The 22,975-nt window shown below is 41.0% G+C and overlaps 1 long non-coding RNA gene across 4 annotated transcripts; it reads right to left on the bottom strand.

Moving 5' to 3' along the window:
• Positions 1-1,406: 1,406 nt before the first annotated feature.
• LOC130157941 (uncharacterized) lies at positions 1,407-22,946 on the bottom strand. 4 transcript variants are annotated; one of them, XR_008825099.1, is made up of 3 exons: positions 22,758-22,946; positions 11,458-11,620; positions 1,407-8,868 (listed from the first exon to the last, which is right to left on the bottom strand). It is a non-coding gene; the product is annotated as an uncharacterized LOC130157941 (long non-coding RNA). The 4 variants fall into 4 exon arrangements; XR_008825098.1 differs by lacking the exon at positions 1,407-8,868 and adding an exon at positions 10,364-11,249 and having other exon boundaries at positions 11,374-11,620; XR_008825100.1 differs by lacking the exon at positions 1,407-8,868 and having other exon boundaries at positions 10,364-11,620; positions 22,595-22,946.
• Between the last annotated feature and the right edge of the window lie 29 nt (positions 22,947-22,975).

The following is a 22,975-nucleotide window of genomic DNA, read 5'->3' as shown; positions in this document are numbered from 1 at the left end:
AGCCAGAGTCAACAGAACAGTGTTCTCTGTGGCTCACAGCTGCTTCCCCAAGGCTCTGCTGCTCCATTTCACAGATAATCTTAACCACAGGAACTTCAGACACATTATCTTGTGGGTCAGGGAAGATAACCCTCACCAACAAGAAACGAACTGCACAGCCTGTTCAATAAAACGATAGGTACCAGTTCCAGGCTGTTGTACCCAGCAAAGTTCAGCTTAACAAATCTGCAGAGTGCCAGAATAGTATCACCCAACAGATGTCCCTGTAACAAGTTTTAAATGTCAGTTCAGAAGGCACAAGTAAATTACGGAGAAGTGGTAGTTAAAGCTGAAAGAGAGGTAATTGGCACACACTCAGAGGTGCTGGTTTAGTGCTTTGTTATTGCCTTATGCAGTAGTCCTTTGACTCTGTTCTTTATAATATTCTCATAACAATTTCAAATTAACCTCACATTTAACTGATATGGGCACTGACACAATGCCAGCACTCTGACAAAAGAATCCCAGTCTCCTCTAACTTTTGATCAATTTTATTGGTGAGAATATTTAAAGGAAGATCTAGAAAACCAGATTTTATTTCCTAAGTCTCAAAAAGGCTTTCTAGCCCCATAATCAAAGTGAGAGGCGAAAACATATAGCAAGTAAACATATTAAACTGCACTTTCTGATGTGGGATGCTCATATCATGGCCCGGATTCAGCTGTATATGCCGATGGGAAGAATGGAAGTGAACAGCTTTCAGAGGCTCTAGGAATATTGTCACCAAAGCTCTAGTTTGGGTGACTTCAGTTAATCAATTAACAACCACAAAAAATTCTGCAATCTTTCAAGCTGACTTGTGGATCAGGATTTCATCCTGGGTACTTTTGTGGCAGTGTTTTGTACACTAAGGACCAAAAAAATGCGCTCTGCAAAAGTATTTTTGAGAGCTTCTGACAAGCGTGGCAGATTGTCTCTGCCAAGTATGGTGACAAAGGATTCCTGGAAAAATAAATATTCAGCAAAGAATATCATCTTGACTCTCTGCAAACTTAGCAGTGAGATTTTAAGCACCAGTTTGCCACCTTCTTGTCCCATTTTAGTTTATGTAAATCTCTGTAGCACTACAGTCCAGGTGTTCCTTACTGTAAGAAACTCAGTGTGCCACTGTTCCATAAATATGTAACAAACATGAAAAGACACTGTCTCCTCCGTATTCCTGTAAAATCAGTGAGACAAGGCTAGGTCACCACATACGACCTCAGAGGTTGAATACTGTTTAGTAATCTCTCTCTAATTTTTTTATTTAAACTAAAGAATCCTTTTCTTTAGTTTAAATATTTTAAAAATATATTTTTATTTAATTTATATAATATATATAATTAATAATTAATCTATTTAAATAGTAAATATAAATGTCTTTTCTATTTAAGTCCTTACCCAAATGAGCTGTGTTACCCTGAAAACTTCAAGACTTTGTAATGTGTTTTGCTTTTTCTTGTCCTCTCTACTGCCTGCTCTTGGGAGACCAGAGATCCATCTGAATTCACTTATTCTATGATTTTCTGAGAAATAAAGACATGACTGTTAACGTCTCACTCTGCCAATGAAGCTTTGTCATTCTTTCCTGATAGTATCAATTACATGATTGCCGCTTTCCAACACTCTATTACTATCATACAAATATATGCAAAGATGGAAGCTGTTTAAGCTAAAAGATACCTAAATCATTTTAAAATTAGTACTTTATGTTACTTTCAAGCAGGTTCCACTGAGCATAATCTATTCAATACCAAAACAGCAAATGTAATGTTGGGAGGAGTCCTCACATGGAGCACAGCCTTGGCAGGTTCCTGTACAACAAAGGGTTTCTGTGCTCTCTTTCATACATGGGGGAGTTTTCAAAAACCTGAAACACATGCAGTTTTATTATACTTAATTTCAAAGATGTCAGTGGGGTTTTCATTTTATTTTCATGGCTGTGTGCTTAAATATTTCATATTAAAAAGACTGGATTTGTACTTTATCTAGATCGGTATAACATAGGACTCTCTATAGTAAAGTAAGAAATTACTGCCACGTATCTGGAATATTTAACAGGAGAAAAAGAATATTTTTCCATTTGCTATTTCAAAATATTTGCCATGCCACCTCTTTCTTCCCAGCCACTTCCGTCTTCACCTTGGATATGACCTTGCTGTGCCTGAAACTTAATGGCTGTAATGTGCAGTGTGAGTTAAGTCTAAGATGATTCTCAAATGCATTGCAGGTGAGTGTTTATGTCACAAATAAATACAGTAGATGGCTCTTAAACTCATACTTTAGAATGTTTATTACAGATGCAATTTCTGTCTTAGCATAAATCAAAGTACTTAAAGTGCCATATGATACCAAATGCTTAGTTTAACAGCATAAAATTGAGCAAAAACTGTATACAGTACTTTATAGGTGCTATAAAATTCGTGTGCTTGTGGCCTCACCTTTTTGCATTGCCCAGATCAATCAAGTCCACTGAACACTGGATAGTAAATACTCACGTGAAACAACGATTAGCTTTCAGAGTTTAGTTCTTCTAAGTTATTACTGTCTTCAGTGAAGATGCTTCAAAATATGACAAAATTGCAAAGAAGCAGGAACCGCATTTAACATGATTAAATTTACTTCACCATCATTAGACTATTATCTATTCTTTGAAAGAAAAATCTTGTGCTTTGCCTCCAAGATGCATTAGCAACCTATTATGAAAATCTGTCACACACAGGCATGCAAACATGTGTTTTAATCACCTCATGTGGTGAGGAATGTGTTATTGTAAAGCTCTCTGTGTCCTGTATCACACATTCCCTGTCTCACTCAAATATTATTGGACTTGTGTACAATCTCCCTAAGACACGTCTGATTTCTGTAAACAGCTGGGAAAAGGCTAAGGAAGCATTTTTGCACCATAAATCTATCTGACACCAAAGATCTTGGCCTAAGGAACCTCTTGAGGTTTGAAAGGATACTCCGCCAAAGCAAACACCTCCTCCCCTCTCAGCTGAGTCAGACAACAGACCATGGCACTGAGCGTTGTGTGTTTATTGCTTTCTTTTCCAAGTGCTCTCATCAAGAAAGATTGCTCCTCTTCGTATTTCCCAAAATTACTTAAAGCCCCTAGCTGTTCCCTAAGGCAAGTGGGCACCAGGCTGTATCTCTGATAGTTGAATCTGCTCAGGTAATTACAAAAAAATACCTGCAGTGAGAGTGTAAGAGCATCATTAACGATGTGTAGCTTCTCAGCCAAACCAGTACTTACAGGAGGCTTTCTTTTAGTATTACTGTCTGGGTACTTTGACACAGCAGGATGTAAAAAAAAAAAAAAGAAAAAAAAAGGAATTGGAGCACATTGCTGAAATACTTACTAATTTACTTTAACTTCCTGTGAACAGGCTGTCATTTGAAATAATACAATGCAGGAGACCTCTAAACCTTCACGTGCCGTTTCCTTTCTGGACCACGTTGCCCTAAGTGCTCACTTTCGACCCCTGGGGACCCGCTCCTCTTGTTGTCCACACTGCCCCTTCATAAAGAGGTGGGTGCTCAGTGCCTGCACTTCTGCAGGTGCTAATGTACCAAAGCGAGAGGCACTGACCATGGGACTGCCTCACTGCCTGAGCCCCAGGGGCCAGCAGAAACCCCAGCAGATGCTGGTACCTGACTTCCAGCGAGGACACATGGGCCAAAGCATTGCTGAGTGGTGTAACTCTGAGTGTGGTGGCCACAGCACACATATGTAATAGCTTCTCCCTATAAAAGGATCATGGAATCACAAAACAGTTTGTGTTGGCAGGGCCCTTAAAGCCCACCTAGCTCCAGCCCCCTGCCCCGGGCAGGGCCACCTCCCCCCAGCCCAGGTTGCCCAGAGCCCCGTCCAGCCTGGCCTTGAGCCCTGCCAGGGACGGGGCACCCACAGCTGCTCTGGGCAGCCTGGGCCAGTGCCTCCCACCCCCACAGCACAGAATTTCTTCCTTTAACCTGAATTTCTTGCTACCCTCAATGTAAAAATTTCTTCCTAATATCTAGTTTAAATGTCCCCTCCTTCAGCTGAAAGCCATTCCCCTTTGTCCTGTCACTCACACCCCTGTACGCAGCCCCCCTCCAGCTTTCTTGTCAGCCCCTTCAGGCACTGGAAGCTGCTCTAAGGTGTCCCCGGAGCCTTCCCTTCTCCAGGCTGGACAACCCCAACCCTCAGCCTGTCGCACAGCAGAGGGGCTTCAGCCCTCCGAGCATCTTCCTGGGCTCCTCTGGGCTCGCCCCAGCAGCTCCGTGTCCTCCTTATGCTGGGGGCAGAGCTGGACACAGGGCTGCAGGGGGTCTCACCAGAGCAGAGCAGAGGGGAAGAATCACCAAATCACCTCCCTCTACCTGCTGGCCACGCTACTTTTAATGTAGCCCACGATGTGTTTGGCTTTCTGGGCTAAAAGCGCACATTGCCAGGTCATGTTGAGGCCTCTGGAACTATCACCTTCCCTCAGAAATCACCATTTCTGCATAGTTTTTCTGCTGTTTTCCACAAGTTCATCTGCACAGGTGTAATTTTTGAAGCCAGCCCATTTCTCAGCTGCTGGGTCTGGTTGCTTTATTGCATTGCTCTGATAGATCATTTCCCGGTTTCCCTGTGCATCCCGGTGGAGCCAGGAGTCAGCAGAGCTGTGCCATTTCAAGCAGCCTGCGGGAGGGCACTGCATGTGTACTCCATAGCTTAATTCAGCTCTCTCATCTGGTTGCTTTTCTAAACATAACCTAGAGAAATTCAAAATATTTTTCACTTTGGAACCAGCTATTATGTCTAACAAGCCTTCTAAGGGGAAAAAAAAATTATCAGAGGCTGCTCAGCACATACGTATGGGTCTAGAGCCAAATAATAAAGTGTCTAGAGCTGGGTGAGAGGGGAATTCAGAACTTTTGGCTTTTGGGCAATAGTTGAATTACTAGATAATGCTTCTGCCTCACTCAATGTACAATTTTCCCTTTGTGCCTACAAATGTTTTCCTCAGCATACACATATTCCTGTCTCTCACCACAGTAGCATCATACGTTAACAGTGCTAAGTTTTAAAAATCTCCAGGTTACTTGATTGAAATACTGAACCACAGATGCCTGAGCGACACTGAACTGAAGCATTTACTGGAGAGTTCATCATTGGAAGGACGCGTTCTCGTAACATTTTTTAAAACTCTACTGTTCCTTTCAGTGGGATGGACATGAAGCATTTTATAACAAAGACCAGCAGTTTCAGAAGGAAGCTTTGATTCTGAATCAAATGCTCAACAGTTGGTGCGACACGCTGGCCCAGCTGCCCTGGGAATGAAGGCAGTTCACACCCTTGACAAGGGCTTTGTTTCCCTCCCTCTGTCTGAAGACCAAGTGAAAGCGGTGCAAAGGCACCGTCACTAGGGCTGGACTTTTCATTCTTTTGAAATGAAAGCATATAGAAACACAGAAACAGATGGGAGAAAAATCAGTTCCCACCAACTCCATTGCAGCCCTTGCAGTGTACCTTTAAGAGCTCTGTAAATACAGAACGTGCATAGTTCACCACATAGGTATCATTCTGTTCTTAAATTGTTGTGTATTACTACCACCCAAAAATTTGGCTAACAGGCTGTCATACATTCTAAGTATCTGACAAGAACCTCCTCTTTCAAACTGCAGCATAAAGCCTCATGGTGTCCCCACCTAGCTCTGTATTTATCTCCCTTTAGCTACTTGTATTCCAAAAGCAGATCTCCTGTCAAGCTCACCCCCCGGCCTGCCCCACCCCCCCCAAGGCTGAGTATTTTATGCACATCAAGCAGTTCCTCATCAGGCATTTCCTCCGCCCTCAAGTCATTGAACTTTTCTGGAGAGTTTCCAAGGCATGGGTAAGGTGGGCGGTTTTTCTTTCCTTCTCTCTCTCGGCTGCAGCCCAGACTTGAGCAGAACTTTCCAAGCAAACAGATTTTATTCAGTGGCACCATCATTCCCTGAACTTTGTGATTAATTCCTTTGCCAATACACCTGATCACCCACTTTCCTTTCCTTGCAAATGAACCTCCTCACCTTTGTGCAATTCGCTTCTTGCCATCTCTCCTAGGCCCCGAATTGAGGAACTGCTTTCCACTTTTCACCTGTATGAGTGTTTGTTTAAAACATCTCTCCCATTTCTGCTTGAGGTCCCGTTTGTCTCCGTACAACCTGCTTCAGAGCATGAGCTCTTTCCTGACAACGCCCTGATAACTATTGCCCCGCTTTACACACAGTCTTATCCAGCAATTGTTATTCCAGGAGACACCCTGCCATCAGTTTTCAGTTTTCTGATTTATGGTCACTTCCTCTTTGTTCCATTGCTCCAGCATTTACATGAATTCTTATCCTAGCTGCAGCACTTTTAGCAGGTGGCACAGCACCAGTGGATATTTCATCCACTGCAGGAATTCTCAAGATTCAGTGGTCTTGCATGATTGTCCACAAAAAGCAGCAACTAATCAAGATGACATGGCGTAGTTTTACCTATTAGTTTCTAAATATATATATATATATTCTATACCCGTAGTTGACATGGTTATGTTAAATGTTCTTACTTGATTGAGACATTTCAAAATAAAACCAAGAAATGCCAAATCAGTACCATTCCAATAATTTGGAGTCATCTCCACATACCTAGCTTTATCTCTGAGAATATGAGGCTCTGCCCTGTTTCACGACCCCAAGAACGTGACACCATGGGGAAAAAAAAATATCACTAAAAGCTCTCATTTAGAAGAAAAAAAAGAGAAGGTGGGGGTTAAGCATAATGCTTTCCTCATTGGCAAAGAACTGGAAACTAGCAGTTTATCTGTCTGGAGAAGAGAGGAAAAAATTTCACAAACCAATAATCAAAAATAAAATGAGGACAAGGTATTCTGCCTAAGCATTTGTAAAGTAAGGGGCTGGAGATGGGGATGAAATGCATGATTTTCTTTTTTACTTTCCTTCAAAGAGTGAATGAAAAATTATTGTGCATAGCAAGAAAATAACTTGTAATATAATTCAGAAAATATATTGTTTCCTTTAGAAGCATCTTGCTCAACACTTGATTTCACATTTTCATTCCTTAGAGATTACAATTCTTTGCATTTTTATATCTCTGAGTTCACCACCTTGTGGTTTTGAAGTACAAACAACTTCATAAATATTATTCATAGCATCAGAAAAAAAATCAAGTAGATTCATGTTCTTCCACATAAATGACAAGTGAATAAATACAAGTTATATGGGTGACTAACTGAAATATTACACTAAAATTTCCTGCACTAGAGGCATATCATGAGTGCTGTACACAGAGATAATCAATACTGAGTAAATGTGTATTGAAGTTAACATTGTCCCTAGGCCAGAGTTTCAGTGAAAGGTCATTCTAGCTTTTTCAGTTTGGAAAATTTTACCTTGTGTTAAGACCTTTTGTTTCTTATGAGGCCTACAGGATTCCTTTCTATGGCACAGGGACAGATAGAGGATGATTTAGTGGCATGCATGCATCCCTTCATTGCATATACTGTATGCTTTGCATATATTGCTATCTCGTTATGTGCATGTCCATAGATGGTAAGTAAAATCTGTATATCTTTCTGTCTGAAGTTTTTAAATACTCTTGTTCTACACTGGAGACGTGAGTTCATATGCATATAACTGTCTGAAGAAGCAAACGCCACAGCCCCAAAGCCAAGCAAACACCATAGCTCCTGTACACCCGCTGGCGGAAAGTCACGGTCCCTCTCTCCCTCCTGCCTGGCTGGAGCTTGTTAACTGCCAACTGGCACCCAGAGCCAGGGAACATCCCCGGCACTGTCCGAGCTCGGGGCTGAGCTGGGAGGGCACACGCTCCTCACCCCGCAGCCAAGCAAGGTTTCCTTCCTTGACTTGGGCAGGGAGGAAGAACCATGCTGTACCTGTCGGCTGGTTGCAGCCTGAGTCAGAGCTACCCACAGCAAAGCACACGTGTTCTGGGCTCTGGGTGGTTCTTTTTGGAAAGGAGGAAAAGAACGACTTCTTTGAAAATAACCTTATTTGAGCATAAGCAAATGGGTGAAGCAAAGTTCTGGGATGGTTCTTATTGGAAATTATGCTATGCTTGTGTAACCTTTCACTTACAACTTTTTTTTATTTATATATTAAATTCTTCCACTAATCCTAAATTACATCCATATCTTAACCCCAGCAGTAGGGCAACACAACAAGAAACAGATCCCAGTGACCTTGGAAGGCTGCAACCTTGCTTCTCCCTGCTTCTACCAGGAACAAAATTCCCAATAATTGTAATTTCTATGTTACTGTAACTGGACATATAAACCATGATTTCACTTGAATGAGTAAGGCAAATTGCACTAAGCTGAACTGGCTGTGGACATCTCCTGCAGACTCTGTTTTGGTTACACACTGTTCAGACATTGCGGATACTCTTCCAAGCTGTAACAAGTTGTTTGCTTTTTTTAAACAGCGCACAGGGATGAAAAGAAAGCTAACCTTCAGAGAAGAGATGACACCGCACAGCCTGGATGGGAAGCTTCTGGGCACTCTTCTTGGTCCTTTGAACATCCTCAGTGGTCCCCATCGGCCTAGGAGGGAAGGCTCAGAAGGGCCTTGTACTGGCTTCACCTATCCCGAGCTGCTGGAATTCCTTCAGTCTCAGGCACTCCGTGTGTAAGTGGCTGCATGTTCCATGAGTAACAGCTTCAGCTTCCTCTCCTGCCCTGCCTGCATGCTCTGCACCTGCACAGAGCTTGGATGGGCACCAGCTCTCTGTTCAGAGAGTTCCCTCGCACATCCAGCGCCTTGCTCACACAGATCTAGCCCAGGGTCTGCAGGGTAACCATTAGATGAAGTCTTAGTCTAGAAGAAATTGAAGAGAAGAAAAAAAAAAAAAAAAAGAAGTTTTCTTCTTTTATCTGGAAAGAAAATGCAAATTTTTTTTCTGGAAACTTGAGCAGTCAGTTCATGCGATATACCTACAATGAGATCCACAACCACAAAGCATTCAAATAAAATACAAGACAGTGAACTGCTGCGACACTTTTATTTCAAATATCTAACATCTAACAACAAATGCCAAGCGTACTGCTTTGTAAAATTATAGGGAATGTAAAATGGAAAGAGAAAACTGAAGTCAGGAAAGGGATCAGATAAAAATCCTGCTTTTGCGAGTGACGCCAAGTAATAACATCCCATCCTGGCCCCCACACAAGATCTGGAGTGTTTGCTTCCCTTGGCAAACTGCATGAAATCACACTCCTTCCAGCTTATAGTTACACTCCAAACAATAAGTGCTTTGGGGCAGACTTAGACTCCAAGATCTCCAATTAAATGCCCTGCTGTCCAATTTACATATAACCCGCTGGTGAACAAGGACTGACTCTTAATTTCTTTGGGGAATGCGTCCCTTGGAGTCTTTCCAAGCACTGATAACGACTGTTATTTTGGATGGCTTTTCTGTGCTGCATGGGAGTCAGGATCATATAGGTGGGTTTTTTTGCAAAAAAAAAAAAAAAAAAGGAACATTTTGCAATGATGTTTTTGATGTCATTAGATTTCATAAGAGGTGACATTGTCCTTGGTCATTTCTCAGCCCAAAGTAGCGTGTATATACTTCCCAAAGATTACATTTTTCTCCAACAATTCAGTCCTGGACCCTGAAAGGCACCTCAGTGTGACTGCAAGTCTGAGTAAGATATTTGATTAGATTAAGATGATTTAATGAACAAACATCACAACTATTCACACTGAGCAAAAACATAGCTATGACAGTCAGGTGTCCAAAATCTGCAGCACTTCGGAGTCAAAAATCTCATTTTCTGAAGTCAGTTCACATGTACCAAAGTCACACTGCAAGCTAATCATAGTTCTTCATCTTCATATAAATTTTTGCCTAGAATCTACATTTCCAAATTTTCTCTTTCTTTAAAGGCTGCCTATTACTATGCCCAGCTCTGCTTTTCTTGCTAGGCATTGATCAAATTCTTGTCGATATATTAGTATGCTCGAACAGATCCATTAAAGTCATTAAAAGTATTACACATGCCAAAATATTTTGACTGACAAAGTGAAAAACATTTCCAGCACTCTGAGATCCCTGTCTGCGGTAAGCCTTGTGAATAACTGGCCCAAAATAAAATTACGTTGGTGGTTATTACCACTACGAGACTGCTAATTTGGTAATTACTAGGAAGCACATCAGCCTGGGCAGAGCTACAGCATAAAAAATCCCCAGCGTGAGGGGTGGGATGCAATACCAATCCCTGGGCAGCAGCAGTGCTTTAGGCAAGACATGCATGACACACAGCACTTGGGTACAGCCTGGATGCAGGTGACATGAACATTACTTACTGGCTGCTGAAAACTACTTTGCCCCACAGAAAAAGAAAGCAAAGCCAGGAACCCTGCACTCATAACAATAACCCGAGGAGGACTCTACAAAAGAGGCTCTAGCAGAAAACAGAGCCTCTGAGTTTAGGCTTCCACGCTTTCCAGACTTTGCTTTTTCATGAATGCAAATAACAGCAAAACAAAGCACTTCAATATAAGCTCTCACTCAAGTGTGACTTCTTACATGGATCTTTCATAAAGGACCCTCCTGCCTCCATCCCTAGCTGTCCCAACATCGCTGCAGCTTCTACTCCAGTTTTCCCTAGCCCTGGCTCCCATTTTACTGCACTTTCTGCTCAACAAGCAAGAACAAAATTTTATGTTTTTTTATTCTGACACGTGAAAGAGCAATGCTGCTCTCAGTACACTCCCAGCCTTTATTCCCTGGGAATACTTCCCACAGCCAGCCTCACACCCTGTGTCCTCCATAGGAAAGGTAATTTTCCTACAAAACTGAAAGGCTGGGATTTTCAGGGGGATTGTCATGGACGTTACACCCAGCAGATAACATTTTGATAGTGGCTGTGGAAGGCGTCCAGCAGTGCCTTGTAGCCCAGCAACCTGTCCCCAACAGCGAGTGCTTCACAGGAAATGGAAAAGAAACACAGCAATTTTAACAATGCTTTCACAGGTCCCACGGGACTTGGAAGAACTGGTGGATGAATCACTGCTCATAACACATCTTCAAGGAAGTCAACAGAAAAATAAACGGACTCCAAATGTCATAATTGGCTCTCCAGGGGCTAACGGGGACCTTTCGCTGAAGTCTCCAACACGTTTCAGCCTCCAACCATACCACCCCAAGCTTGATGTACGCAGCAACTGGCATAGTCAGAGTTTGGGCAGGGGCTCTGTAAGAAAAGAAACAGCGCCCGGCAGTAAACAGACAACCATGCTGATGCAACACAATGTGTTGAATCTGTAAGAATATCTGTGTGCTGTTGCAATGCTTGCCTCACTTATGTGTGCATTTACCCAGTACTCAGCAAATAGATTTAGCAACCAGGCATTGTTAGACTAAGATATGCTCCTCCTTCAAGATTTATTTTGTATTCTTACTATTAACATCTGCCACAGCAATCTTTTGTCTTAGGACAAGCCACGGAGCTCAACAATGGTTCATCAGAAGTCCAGCTCTCAAACAGCAGCTCACTCCTAGGGCTTGTCAGATGCTCCTGTGCTCTTATCTGAGGCGCTGCTGGTTGTTCTCATCATCTCTCAGCTAAGGGATAAGCAAGAAAAAACAGGGGTAAAACCAAAGAGTTAAGGACTGCAATTCCTTTCCTGATCAACACCTGCAAAGCTGCTTCAGACCCTGGATGTATGCTGGCTTCATAAACAGAACTTTGTTTTAGTCTGAGAAAATTCTACCACAGCCTGCTTCAGAAAAATGCAAAAACATCCAACATCTTTTTCAAGTCTCTGTTTTTATTTAATAAAACAGGTTGATTGGGGAAACCTGAATTGCTTAAAGCATCAGCAAGACTGTCCAAAATTCATGCTCCCTCTTCACTTTGCTGGCAGAGGGAAACACAGCAAAAATAACTGAAGGGAAAACAATTTGTTTCCCTAATATTTCAAAAACTAGTGGAAAGTATTATCAGCTAATATTGAAGATGGATTCTAAATATCTCGACAGGTTAGATTGTACCTTTGTTTTCACTGCTTTGCATTCCCTTCTCAAGCTCTCTGATGACCCCATGGTTGAAAGTGAGCTTTTAGAACAGGACATTGTCACACAAAATCCTCACATCACAAACCTCATGAACAAAGCAGGGAGGAATCGTATTGGCAGGTATAATTGTACAGTGTCTAACAAAGAATATAAACAGCCATGGCTGCCTACAGACTTGACAGTACCTGTAGTATCTGGTATATCCATATATATATGTCTACAAACATGCACAAACACCCATATGCAGATCACGCCAGAATCACACAAACTGTGGGCCAAGGTCAGGTGCTGTATCATGACTGAAGGTTTTTATAACTTTTAACTTGACAAAACCATGGCTTTTCCTGTGATAAACAGTAAACTTTATTCTCAGGAGAGTCAGTCAGTGAGAGATTGACTACATGACTTCTCCAGGTGCATTCCCATCCCAATGGCTGTGATTCTTGGCATTGATCTTCCACCATTTCTTTTTTTTTTTATATATATATATATAAGAGCAGATTTCTGTTACCTTCTGTAGCTTATGTAAACTTTAATTTCAGTGATGTCATTTCATGATATGGTATTCTATTTTCAGGTACCTTTGTTATTTGTATAAGAAAATGTTTTCTACAACTTACCATGAGCAGTTAGACCATTCCTGCCAAAAATCTGTTTGAGTTAAGAGCAGGTGCTTGTGACTTTTTCAGTGGGATTGCCAAGCATTTCCTCGTTCAATCAATAAGCTGCCTTCATAAGGGAAATATTAATATCAAAACCCCTTCCATGTTAAGAAATGAGTTTTTATGCCTAAGTCAAATTTGCTCTGCTCCTTCTAAAATTCTGCATTCACTACAAATATGCAGAGTTGCTTATTAGCATCCAGAAGGCTAAAAAAAAAAAAAAAATCATTAAAGGTAAATACCTAAATCATAACACCTCTATAATCTCAGCAAAAACTAACCTATTCCAGTAGATCTTGTTTCTCTTTATAATTTCAAGGTTGCATACAGAAAAATATTTTTTGTCTACACCAAAGTTAGTAAGGGCACCTAGTTTGTAACGTCACTTGTGAAAACTGGCTAGAGGTGTTTACTTCCACCTTTGTATGTAGTGTGTTTCTTTGTGCCTTTTTGTTCCTAATTCCTCAGTTATGGTAAAACACATGCAGGTTTGAGAATCCACCCTGCCACTACAACCAGGCCCCTGAGCAGTGCCAGCATTCACAAGGCACTTGCACAACTGAGCCTTTGGGTTTTTTTTATCCAGGTCACACACTTCACCGATTTAATACTACAAAACCACATAATTACACTGGACTCCACCTAGAAGGCTGAATGAAAGCTCTGCATGAGCAATATGAGGTTAAATCTGTAGTCTTCTGCACTGACAAATGTTCAGAGTGCAAAATAGGGATTGCATTTATGCCCATGAGGAAAACATGGGTTAAAAGTACCGTCCTCCCTGCTTTTGCTGTCTCCAGTGATGCATTACCAAGCAAAACTACATCACTCTTGCAAGTGCTTTATAAAATCCCCTGCCTTCTCCTCTGTCCATTAACGCATTTTGCCTTGCCCATGCTTTATCTGTGCAAACTTGCAATCTGCACAGGGTCAAGCACCGACTGCTGAAAATGCTCAGCTGCTATGAAAGTACTTTATTTTCTCCATCTCCGTCTGCAGTTTGTGCATTATGGCAAAGTTATAACAGTTAAAAATATATGTTTAACCTTCTGAAGAAAGCCTCTAGCCTATGGTGTAGCAGAACACACAGAATCCAGAGCAATAAAAGCACTTGTATTCAGCTTCTCAATTTAAATCATGACTGTGCTACATCAAGTTACTTTGGAAAACACTTTCACTTTAACTCAGGACAGTACAAAAGACCAGTTATTAAAATTAAAATTGATCTAGTATCATATAGAAGCCAATATATAGCAGACTTCTTGAACCTGATCTCATTTCCCAAAAACATGAGGAAAAATCCAAGAACTATACTATCAGCAGTGGTTTTATTCAAAGTGAGCATTAGCAGTATTTAACCAAGCTTTCATTAGAAATTAGACTGGAAGATGCTGCTGAGAGAAACCTGCCGTTAAAAATGAGTGCACCTGCGTCATAAGCAGTGACCTATGAATGCATTAAGAAAGCCTATCTTAGCCTTGCTGTTGTGAGATTTCATTGTGTCCTTAAAATGTTACCACTAGAATATATGTGGTTTTAATACAGATAACAGTTATTGTAGAGGCTCACGGAACCAGAGGCCAGTAGTGCAGTGGTGGGGACAAGCCATAGGTTTTCCCAGGGGAAGGAAAAGGACCCAGTGGCAACAGGAGCATTTCCCATTATTGTGCTTTAAATATGCTCAGCATTCACCCCCCTGCTATTGTTTTTCACATTTGCATTTGGAAGCAAGGTCAGCCAGGACTATTTTTAAAAAGTCAAAACAAAATGTCAATATAGGTTTGAGCTATCTGCATAGGAAACTTCAATAATCATCATATCTTACACAGAAAAAAAAAAGTAAAATTTCGCCTTTTTCCTTCATGCAGTAATTTCCCTTAAATCTAGATTTTTTTGGACAAGACCATGACTGGAATACTACCCCCAGTTAAGAAGTCTTTCAAAAGGAAAGGGTGGATGTGATCAGGGATTCAGGAAGGAAATCTTAGCCGCAATATTCACAGCAATACTTCAATCATGTGTTACACCTCTGTCAATACATACATTTTTTTGCTTCAAATACATCTAGCAATATGTTTCATTTGTGAACATATTACAGATCTGAAACCCAGTGCTGCCTAATAGAAGATTATAGCATCAAGTTTTTAAACTGCCAGTAAATAATTTCATCCGAGACGTTGATACAAATACTTCAGCTCGTTATAACAATGCCTAAACCACTGATATCGGGAAGAATAAAATTCCACAACTGTAAATGTAGTTTTTTTCCTTTAAAAAAAATTAGCCAAACCATCCTGAACATAGTTTTATATTGTAACCCAAGCTCCACATCTCCTTCTAACCTTGATTCAGTACAGACAGTCTGACATTAAAAAGCAACTCCCCCAAAAGAGGAAAATGGCATACAGTTTTGTTTGATGCATCACATACAACTTCCGATCAGAACTTGCCCTATCCCAGGCTTTCATTGCTAATGTATTAGTGTCAACAGGAGAACCAGAGATCTTCCAACAGAAAATGTCAAATTTGCATCTGTAAAATAGAAAATATTAATCTGGGTTCTGCCATAAATTGCATTTTCTTAAATACTGGGGAGGGTATCAAACCAAATCCCTGACATTTCAGTTTCATTTAGCGAAAAGGCAGAACAATTTCCCAGATCACATTGTCCCTGTCAGAAGAAGCTTAGCTAATGAGTTAGATGTTTTTTTCTGGTGATAACAGTGCTGGAAAGGCTGGTCACCAGGTAAACAATATTATGTTCTACAAATTGCAGGAGAAAGCTGGTGAGTGCTCAGTGCCTTTATGTGTGGATCTAGATATGAAAAAACCCAAACCCAACAACAACCAAACAAAAAAACTCGGGTCTGTGGTTTGTGCTGGAGCTGCACATAAATATCTCCTGACCTGTACTAATATGCCAGTCAGTTCCACCGAAACTGATTTAATATCACATTCCCCATTATTAAAACATCAGTAAAAATCCGTAACATTCTTAGGTCTTGCTCTATCAACCTGCTGATGTGTAAAAGTTGAGACCAGGGTGTAAATTTAAAAAAAAAAAATAATCTGATAAAACATATTGAATGTTTGAATATACCAAAGGCTTATTTTCCCAGACCAAAACTACTGTTTAGACTATACATGACACTAAACGTTTCCCATTTTCATTTGCTCTGTTTCTTATAGAAACTTTTAACATAAAAGAAAACCACCAAATGGTAATGCCCATTTATGCCAGCATTTTTGACCAAATGCATAAAATCCATTTTTACGATGTCATAAAGCCCTTTTTTACAATGGCATGTAGTGAGAGCTGATGGCACAAGTGATGAGTTCACCAGCCCCACCCACCCCTTGTAGCACGATGCAGTTGTGCAGCATTCAGCTTGTGGCAGTGGAGGTTTGCCAGATTACACAAATTCACTTAGATTTAATGGCAATGAAAGTTGAAGAACTTTCTCCTTGTAGTCTCTCCAACTGGAATTAATGTCACTGAAAATTACTGTTTAGTGCTCCTCTACTGTTCTTCACAAACTGTTTTTTCCTTGAGCTTTGAACGGCTGAAAGTCTTTTAGTCAGTCATTACAGGATCAAAGCCACCGCTGAGATCATAGCTTTCGGTTGTCACTTGGATTTTTTTCAGTATAAACAGTTTTTCAGTGACTATAATGCTCATGAGAAGTACCACGTTGGCCACACTAAAGTCTGTGCTTTGTAAGCAATGTTATTTCTCCATTTTTCCTTTAATCCTTTAACCTAACAGAGAGATTTTCATTTTGACTCCACCATCATCCTGCTGATTAAGCCCTCTACACAATATGAAGAAATAAACGCAATAGTTCTTATTCATTTACGTGAGGAAACAAGTACGTATTTGTCAAAACAGTATGACTAAGCAAGAAAAAAAAATCCTTTTCTCAGAAGTTCTGGGAACATACGGTGATGCAGAAAAGGAAGAAGAAGGAATTCTTCCTAATCAGAACTGAGAAAATGAGATTATCATGAGATGGAGCAATGATAAGAAAACTGTCATTGACCAATGAGAGACATGCTGAGAAAACAAACCATCCGTTGGTATATAAAGGAGATAATAAATATATGAATTACTTAAAGAACTGGAGACAGTTGCTCTATCAATTTTAGTCCACATTCATCTAATGCTCAGGGTAAAAACCTAACTCCAGTTTGTTAAGGCACATAAGTAATATCTGCAATAACCAAATATGAACCTCGCAATGGGGGAGTGGGAATCATAATATGGATTTTGATTTGTTCTCTGAGGTAGTTTAGAAGCTACGGTAAAGTAACCTGCCTTTGTTGCTATCAAGGTGGTCAGTCTGCCTTGGGACTGTGTCATCTGGTGTTACAGGAAACCCTGCAGAAGGCTAAAATCAGTGACCTGCAATTTGTTACCATACTGACTTATCAGTGTAAGCTGCAAACTGGGTAATATATCTACTAACATAAAAACAGATTATAATATTTAACTTCGAGCAAATCTTAAGAAAAAGCAAGTACAAAATCCAGTAGGTGAAGATAAAATGCCACACATAAATCAATTTAATCTCTGAACTGTGTCCCTGCGACAAAACTTTGTCTTACCAAAGAATTAACAATAAATTCTACCTATTTTCCAGCCTAAATAACATCCCTAGCTAATCAAGAAAACCCTTCAATAAGGAATACTTTTTGAGTGTGTATCATCTTTTGTCTGAGAGGTGTCAGAAATTGGGGGGGGGGGGGGGGAGCAGAAAAAAATATCAGGATCATCTTTTAGGTCTGTCTGCTCAGAATGGTCTGTTCAGCAGTGACAGCGTGGGACTGGCCCTAGCTGTGCTTCTACCAGTGTTTTCCCTGTTATGGCTTTCAATCATAGGAGCCAGGGACCTTAGAGCTCAGCATCCATGGCCCCTGGGGAGAGCAGAACCTTGGAAACAGTCTCTGCAAAGGACAGAGAGAACAGCGGTCACAAAAGAGAGGGTAAATGAGAGGACACAGTGAGCAAGCCATGGAAAATGTTTCCTCTCAATTGTTGCTTCTGATGGATCCTTTCAAACATGTCACCTTGCAAGGAAGATAGTTTGTGATACAATGTTGTGGAATTTATATAAGAATTCACTCATTTGTCCTCACCTTACTTAAAGCACTAACTGAGCCGTCCTTCCCTTAGTGTGCAAATATTTAATGCCTTGTTTAAACATTGTGCAACTAAACACTTCAAAAATTATTGTTCTGTTGCAATAGTTATTTAACAGTGACATACACTGAATCTTTATGAAACCAGTATCCAAAAAAAAAAAAGCTGGTATTTCAAGGGGATTTCTATTGCTATCAGCTTGAGTAAACTTTACCCTCAAACAAGTTAAGATGGTTTATGTGGGTTGAGGGGTGATGACTTAGATCCACGTGGAATGCAATTAATATAAACAGTGCTTTAGAGGCTTCATTTTAGACCCCATCTTTTGGAGATCTGGAGCGCTGTCCAAACACCTCTGGAGAGTCAGCATGGCTGTAAGAGCTGTACAAAGGAAGGGAAGACTCTAATAGGGTTACTCCTGTACTGACCCAAATAACTTGCATTTAAGTGATGGCTTTCAAGTCCTTTCACTGTTCTCCATTTCCTCCATCCCATAAGTTTAACAGGAGACCACGTCAAAGGCCTTGAAGGTAATTCACCTCACAGTGAATATTTATTGGCTTCAACTGCTTTCTCTCTTTTGTTTATTTTTCTGTTAGTTCCTTATGGAACTATTACAGCTAAACAGCAGACTTCCCCATAGGCCAACTGACACATAGGATACACAGGTTTTTAGAAAACTCACCTACTGTACACTCACTCAAAATGTTAAGAAACTTCATTTTGGCTTTAATGTAGCCTGCTCTTTTGTAAAAATGCATCATACCATGCATTTTGAGTACTAACACCTGCAGGAAACACAGTCTGTGTTGGGTCACATCTATAAAATCCATTGGGAAAATCCTGTCACCTAAATGTGCAAGAACAGCATCTGTTGCCACTGGTGCTGAACATATATGTTTGCCTTTTAAAAAGAACCCTGTCCATAACCAGAAAGATTTAAGAGTAGCCAGAAGCTTTCAAAACCAAATTTCCCTGAAAAAAAGCGAGCCACACTAAAACAACATACATATTTTTATGCCTATGCTTAACGGCAGGCAAGGTCAGCCCAGCAATGCATTAAAAGATCACCTATCCAAAGCTTGATTTATCCAGCAAAAAAATTTGGAGACCAATTACACAGAAAATAAACTCTTGTGAGTAATTATCTGGAATAAAATCAAGCCATAATTACTGATAGCAGGGGGGAAAAGCCATAAACAATTCACTTAAAATCAAGTAACACAGCTTGTTTTTAACTGCAGCAAGATGCTGAGGTTAGAACGGGAAAAGTTGCAAAACAATGTAAACTGAAGTTTGTCCAAATTCATTGTATTATATTACAGTCATCTGTTAGTGATTATGAGCCAGTGAGGTCTGCTGTATACAAAGGATATAGAAATAGTCTTCAAATATAAAACAAATTAGGAATAACTGGCCTCTAAGCAAGCATTTGATGTATGAAAAAAGATGGTAAGAAAATGAAAAGATCAGAATGCTGTTTAGACCAGCTGCCTGAAACAACCCTCATTTCCATCTCTAAAGGGTCCAAGTCAGATGTGACGTTAGTGTGATGCAAACTGCCACACAGTCTTAAAGTTGGGAAATTTGCCATAAAGTACAATTTGCTAAAGTAGAACAGAGAAGGGAAGAGTGAGAGAGGTTTATTAACATGTAACTTACATCACCACCATCTTCTTTGAATCTGGACCAAGTTAACTAGGATCAGAGGTAGACAGATACAGAAGGACGAAACCTACATGCACCACACTCAAACTAACTAGAATATATACAACACACTCAAGCTAGATCACTCACTGTTGTTCATTTTGTTCAGATGTTACATGCTGTAGAGTTTTGGTTTTACTATCACTAGAAAGTCTGAAGCAAATAAGCAGAGCCTATCTTGAAGCCCAGCTGTTAGAGGATGCACTTTTAAGGGCCCCATAAAATCAGGGCTTAAAAGAAATACATTTTCTAAATACTGTGGAAGCAGCAAATGCCTGTGTTTGAACGTATTTGAGAACATCCCCGCAGCCCTGACCTGGACCAGTTCAGCATTTGAGCTTTTACTTTCCCCAAGTCAAAATGCTTTGTAAATTCAGAGTCATGTTTGATCAACAGCAAATTACAGCAACATAATCTCTGCAGCAATTTAGGAAATCTCCATGGAATGGTCCCTGCTTTGTGATACAGGTTCTCTGCCCTTGCCGTACTGACCCTTGGGGTCTTGCCTACTCACAGCCTCTTTGTTGCACTTGGGAGGAAGGAAACAACCGTATCACTCACAGCAATGCTGACCGAGAAAGCAGGAAAAGGAGGAGAACATAAGAGGGAAAAGGAAGTACATAGAAAGTCAAGGATAGGGTCGGAGCCTCACAGCTCAGTACCGAGGCATCAGGGGATTACAGGCTTTTCCAGCACAAGTGACAAAGATCCAGATTTATCTCTTTTACCAGCTTTTACCTCTTTTTAAGCACTTACCTCTCAACTAAGCTGCTGAACGCCCACAAAACCTAAGGTACCCAAACAGTAAGCGTGAAAGCTCTGTGCAGGGTGGTTTTACCTTCTCTCCTTGAACAGGGATAGCTGCAGCACATGAGTAACACTAATGCCATGAGTTGGAGAAGCCGGCCCCTAGCCTCCTCCCTCCCCACCCTCTGTTACACAGCCTGCACCAAAGCTTTTCTCACCAGCAATCCCTGCTTCATCTTGCTGCTTGCCCTTCCACAGCCTGCGCTTCCTCCACTCCCATCATGTCCTCAGCCACTCGTTCTACCTCCAGAGTGCTGCTGTGAGAAATGAAGTGCGTGCAGCAAACTGATAGCATCAGGAAACAATTGGCACTGCTCAGACCCCTCCAGTGTCAGCTAAGGGGAATCATGCTTTGTATTTCATTTGAAAAGTAACACTGGAGCTGTCATCACAGTAAGGGTAAATGAGGAAAGACTGGATCTTGGTTTCTTCCAGCTAAACAGAAAATACTGCAGACAAACATGGCAAGTGTCCCAGTAAGGAAAAAATTAGCCTGCTCCCTCTGCAAAAATGTATAAACACTTTCCCCTTTAAAATATATGAAAAATGCCATTACCCTCTAATAAGCAGCTGTGTGACTGCAGATATGATGTTAAGTAAAGCAGTGCATTGTAAAACTAGGAGAGATGTCAAATTAATCTCAAGTTAACCTTTCTGTATAGAATATAACCCAGGTGCAGAGGAGCAGCTTGGTCTCTAAATTAGATAAAAGAAACTTAATTTGCTGCATAAGTTATTGACAGTTTCAATTAAAACTGAAGTAAAAAAAAAAAGCAAACTGCATAGCTGCACACTTTCTCTTGGATGCTGAACTTACTGAAATTGAATTTACTAAAACTTTACCATCTTCTAGTATGAATGGTATCTACCATCTTCTAGTATGAATGAGAACAAACTTTTATTTTTTTCCTAATACAAGTCCTGGATGAAACTGCCACACAAGTTACACAGACTCTCTGAGGATGAAGACAGAAAGCTAAATAACATCAAAAGAAGGGATGGGAAAAGAACATGTTTGTACTTCTGTCTGGAACAAAACATAGTGTATCACAGGAAAACAATCATTAGACTAGGGTAGGAGTACAGTCACAAAAAAATATATAAAAATTAAGTAGTGTTCAGAGCCTTGCCTGTGCCTGACATGGGCTTATGGGGAAACTGCGGAACAGAAATCTACTGAAAGTTTACTAACAACCGAGAAAGTACCTCTGCCGTCTCAGGAAATCAGGGAGCTGTACATGGCGGGAAGCTGTGAGAGCACTCCTGAGAAGCATCACTTATTCTTGCCTTGTTCTCATAGTCTTTGCAAAGCAAAGGCACTGTCAAAGGATACTGGGCTAGATGAGCTCTTGGCTTGACCCAATACGGCTGTCTTTGTCTTACATTTTCACTCAAAACACGGCCCATTTCTCTTGAGGTACTTCAGTATTTGTAATAAAGAATTTGTTAACAAGCAACATAAAGGAATAAAGCAAGCTGCAGAAGGGACAAAACAGAAACCGCACAGAGTTTCTGGGAAGGAAAGGAAAAAAGAAAAGAACTACATTTGCATCGGCTACCCCAATGGAAAGAAAGAAAACAGGACACCACAGAACGTGAAGATACAAACTATTATTTATTGAAAATATTTCAGGTAGGAAAATCATAATCACCAACAGAGTCAGGGCAATTAAATGCATTGGGTAGCACAGAAAACAGCGTAGTAAAGAATGTTACTATGCCTTTTTCGTAATAATTCTTTCCCTCACTTAGGAAAGCATCAAAGATACTGAATTTCAAGCTCTATGAAAAAGCGTTACAGTAATAAAGGTAACCTAATGCTCCATGAGAGACAGTTTGAGTCTCTAACTGGAGTTCTGATTTACCTCTCTCCCAGCCCAGAAGCGTGCCCCAAAACACATGCAGAAGTGTAAAAACAGATCCCCAGCTGCGCATACTAATACCCATCTGCTCGAATGGTAATGGAGTAGGTCATTAAAAAAACCAATGCTTTAACCCAGGAAACATTGCTGCCTTTTATGTTGTACCACATTCAGTCTCTCCGAAAGAGATGCTTCCAGGAGCAGCAAGGCAGCAAGCCCATTTCTGTTCTAAAAATCACCTTAAGGGAATCAGGCTACCGGGCTGCTGTCTGGGTTCATTTTCTTCACCGTATGAGAGATGTGACCATGCCGGTCCCAAAAAACTTGACTTTGTGAGACTTACTGAATGGAGGGATGCTTCCTTCTGCTTTTCATGCATCGTTTTTGGAATATTTCAGCTGCATCTCAGGGAAAGCATGTCTCTCTCTAAGCAGGTCTTTAGTTGTGGGAGGTGTTGAGTTGTCAAAACGCTAAGCAGATAATTAGGGGTTTTCCCACATAATTACCTGTATCTGTGCTGATATGTGGTGTTGAGATGGTACATCTCCCTCGGAGCAGCCGTCTCACCTCACACGGCACCTCTCCTGGCTGAGGGGGCCGGGGGTTGTCTGAGGGGAGCCGGGGGGCCTGAGGCTCCCCTCAGACAACCCCCGGCCCCCCTCAGCCCCCCTCAGACAACCCCCCCGGTCCCTCTCAAGCCCCCAGCCAGGCTGCAGCAGGTGGG

The sequence above is a fragment of the Falco biarmicus genome, chromosome 13 (assembly GCF_023638135.1).
Source record: "Falco biarmicus isolate bFalBia1 chromosome 13, bFalBia1.pri, whole genome shotgun sequence".
In the NCBI taxonomy this organism is placed as follows: domain Eukaryota; kingdom Metazoa; phylum Chordata; class Aves; order Falconiformes; family Falconidae; genus Falco; species Falco biarmicus.
Note: the sequence above shows the minus strand (reverse complement) of the source record. Positions and strands in the feature narration are given on the sequence as shown.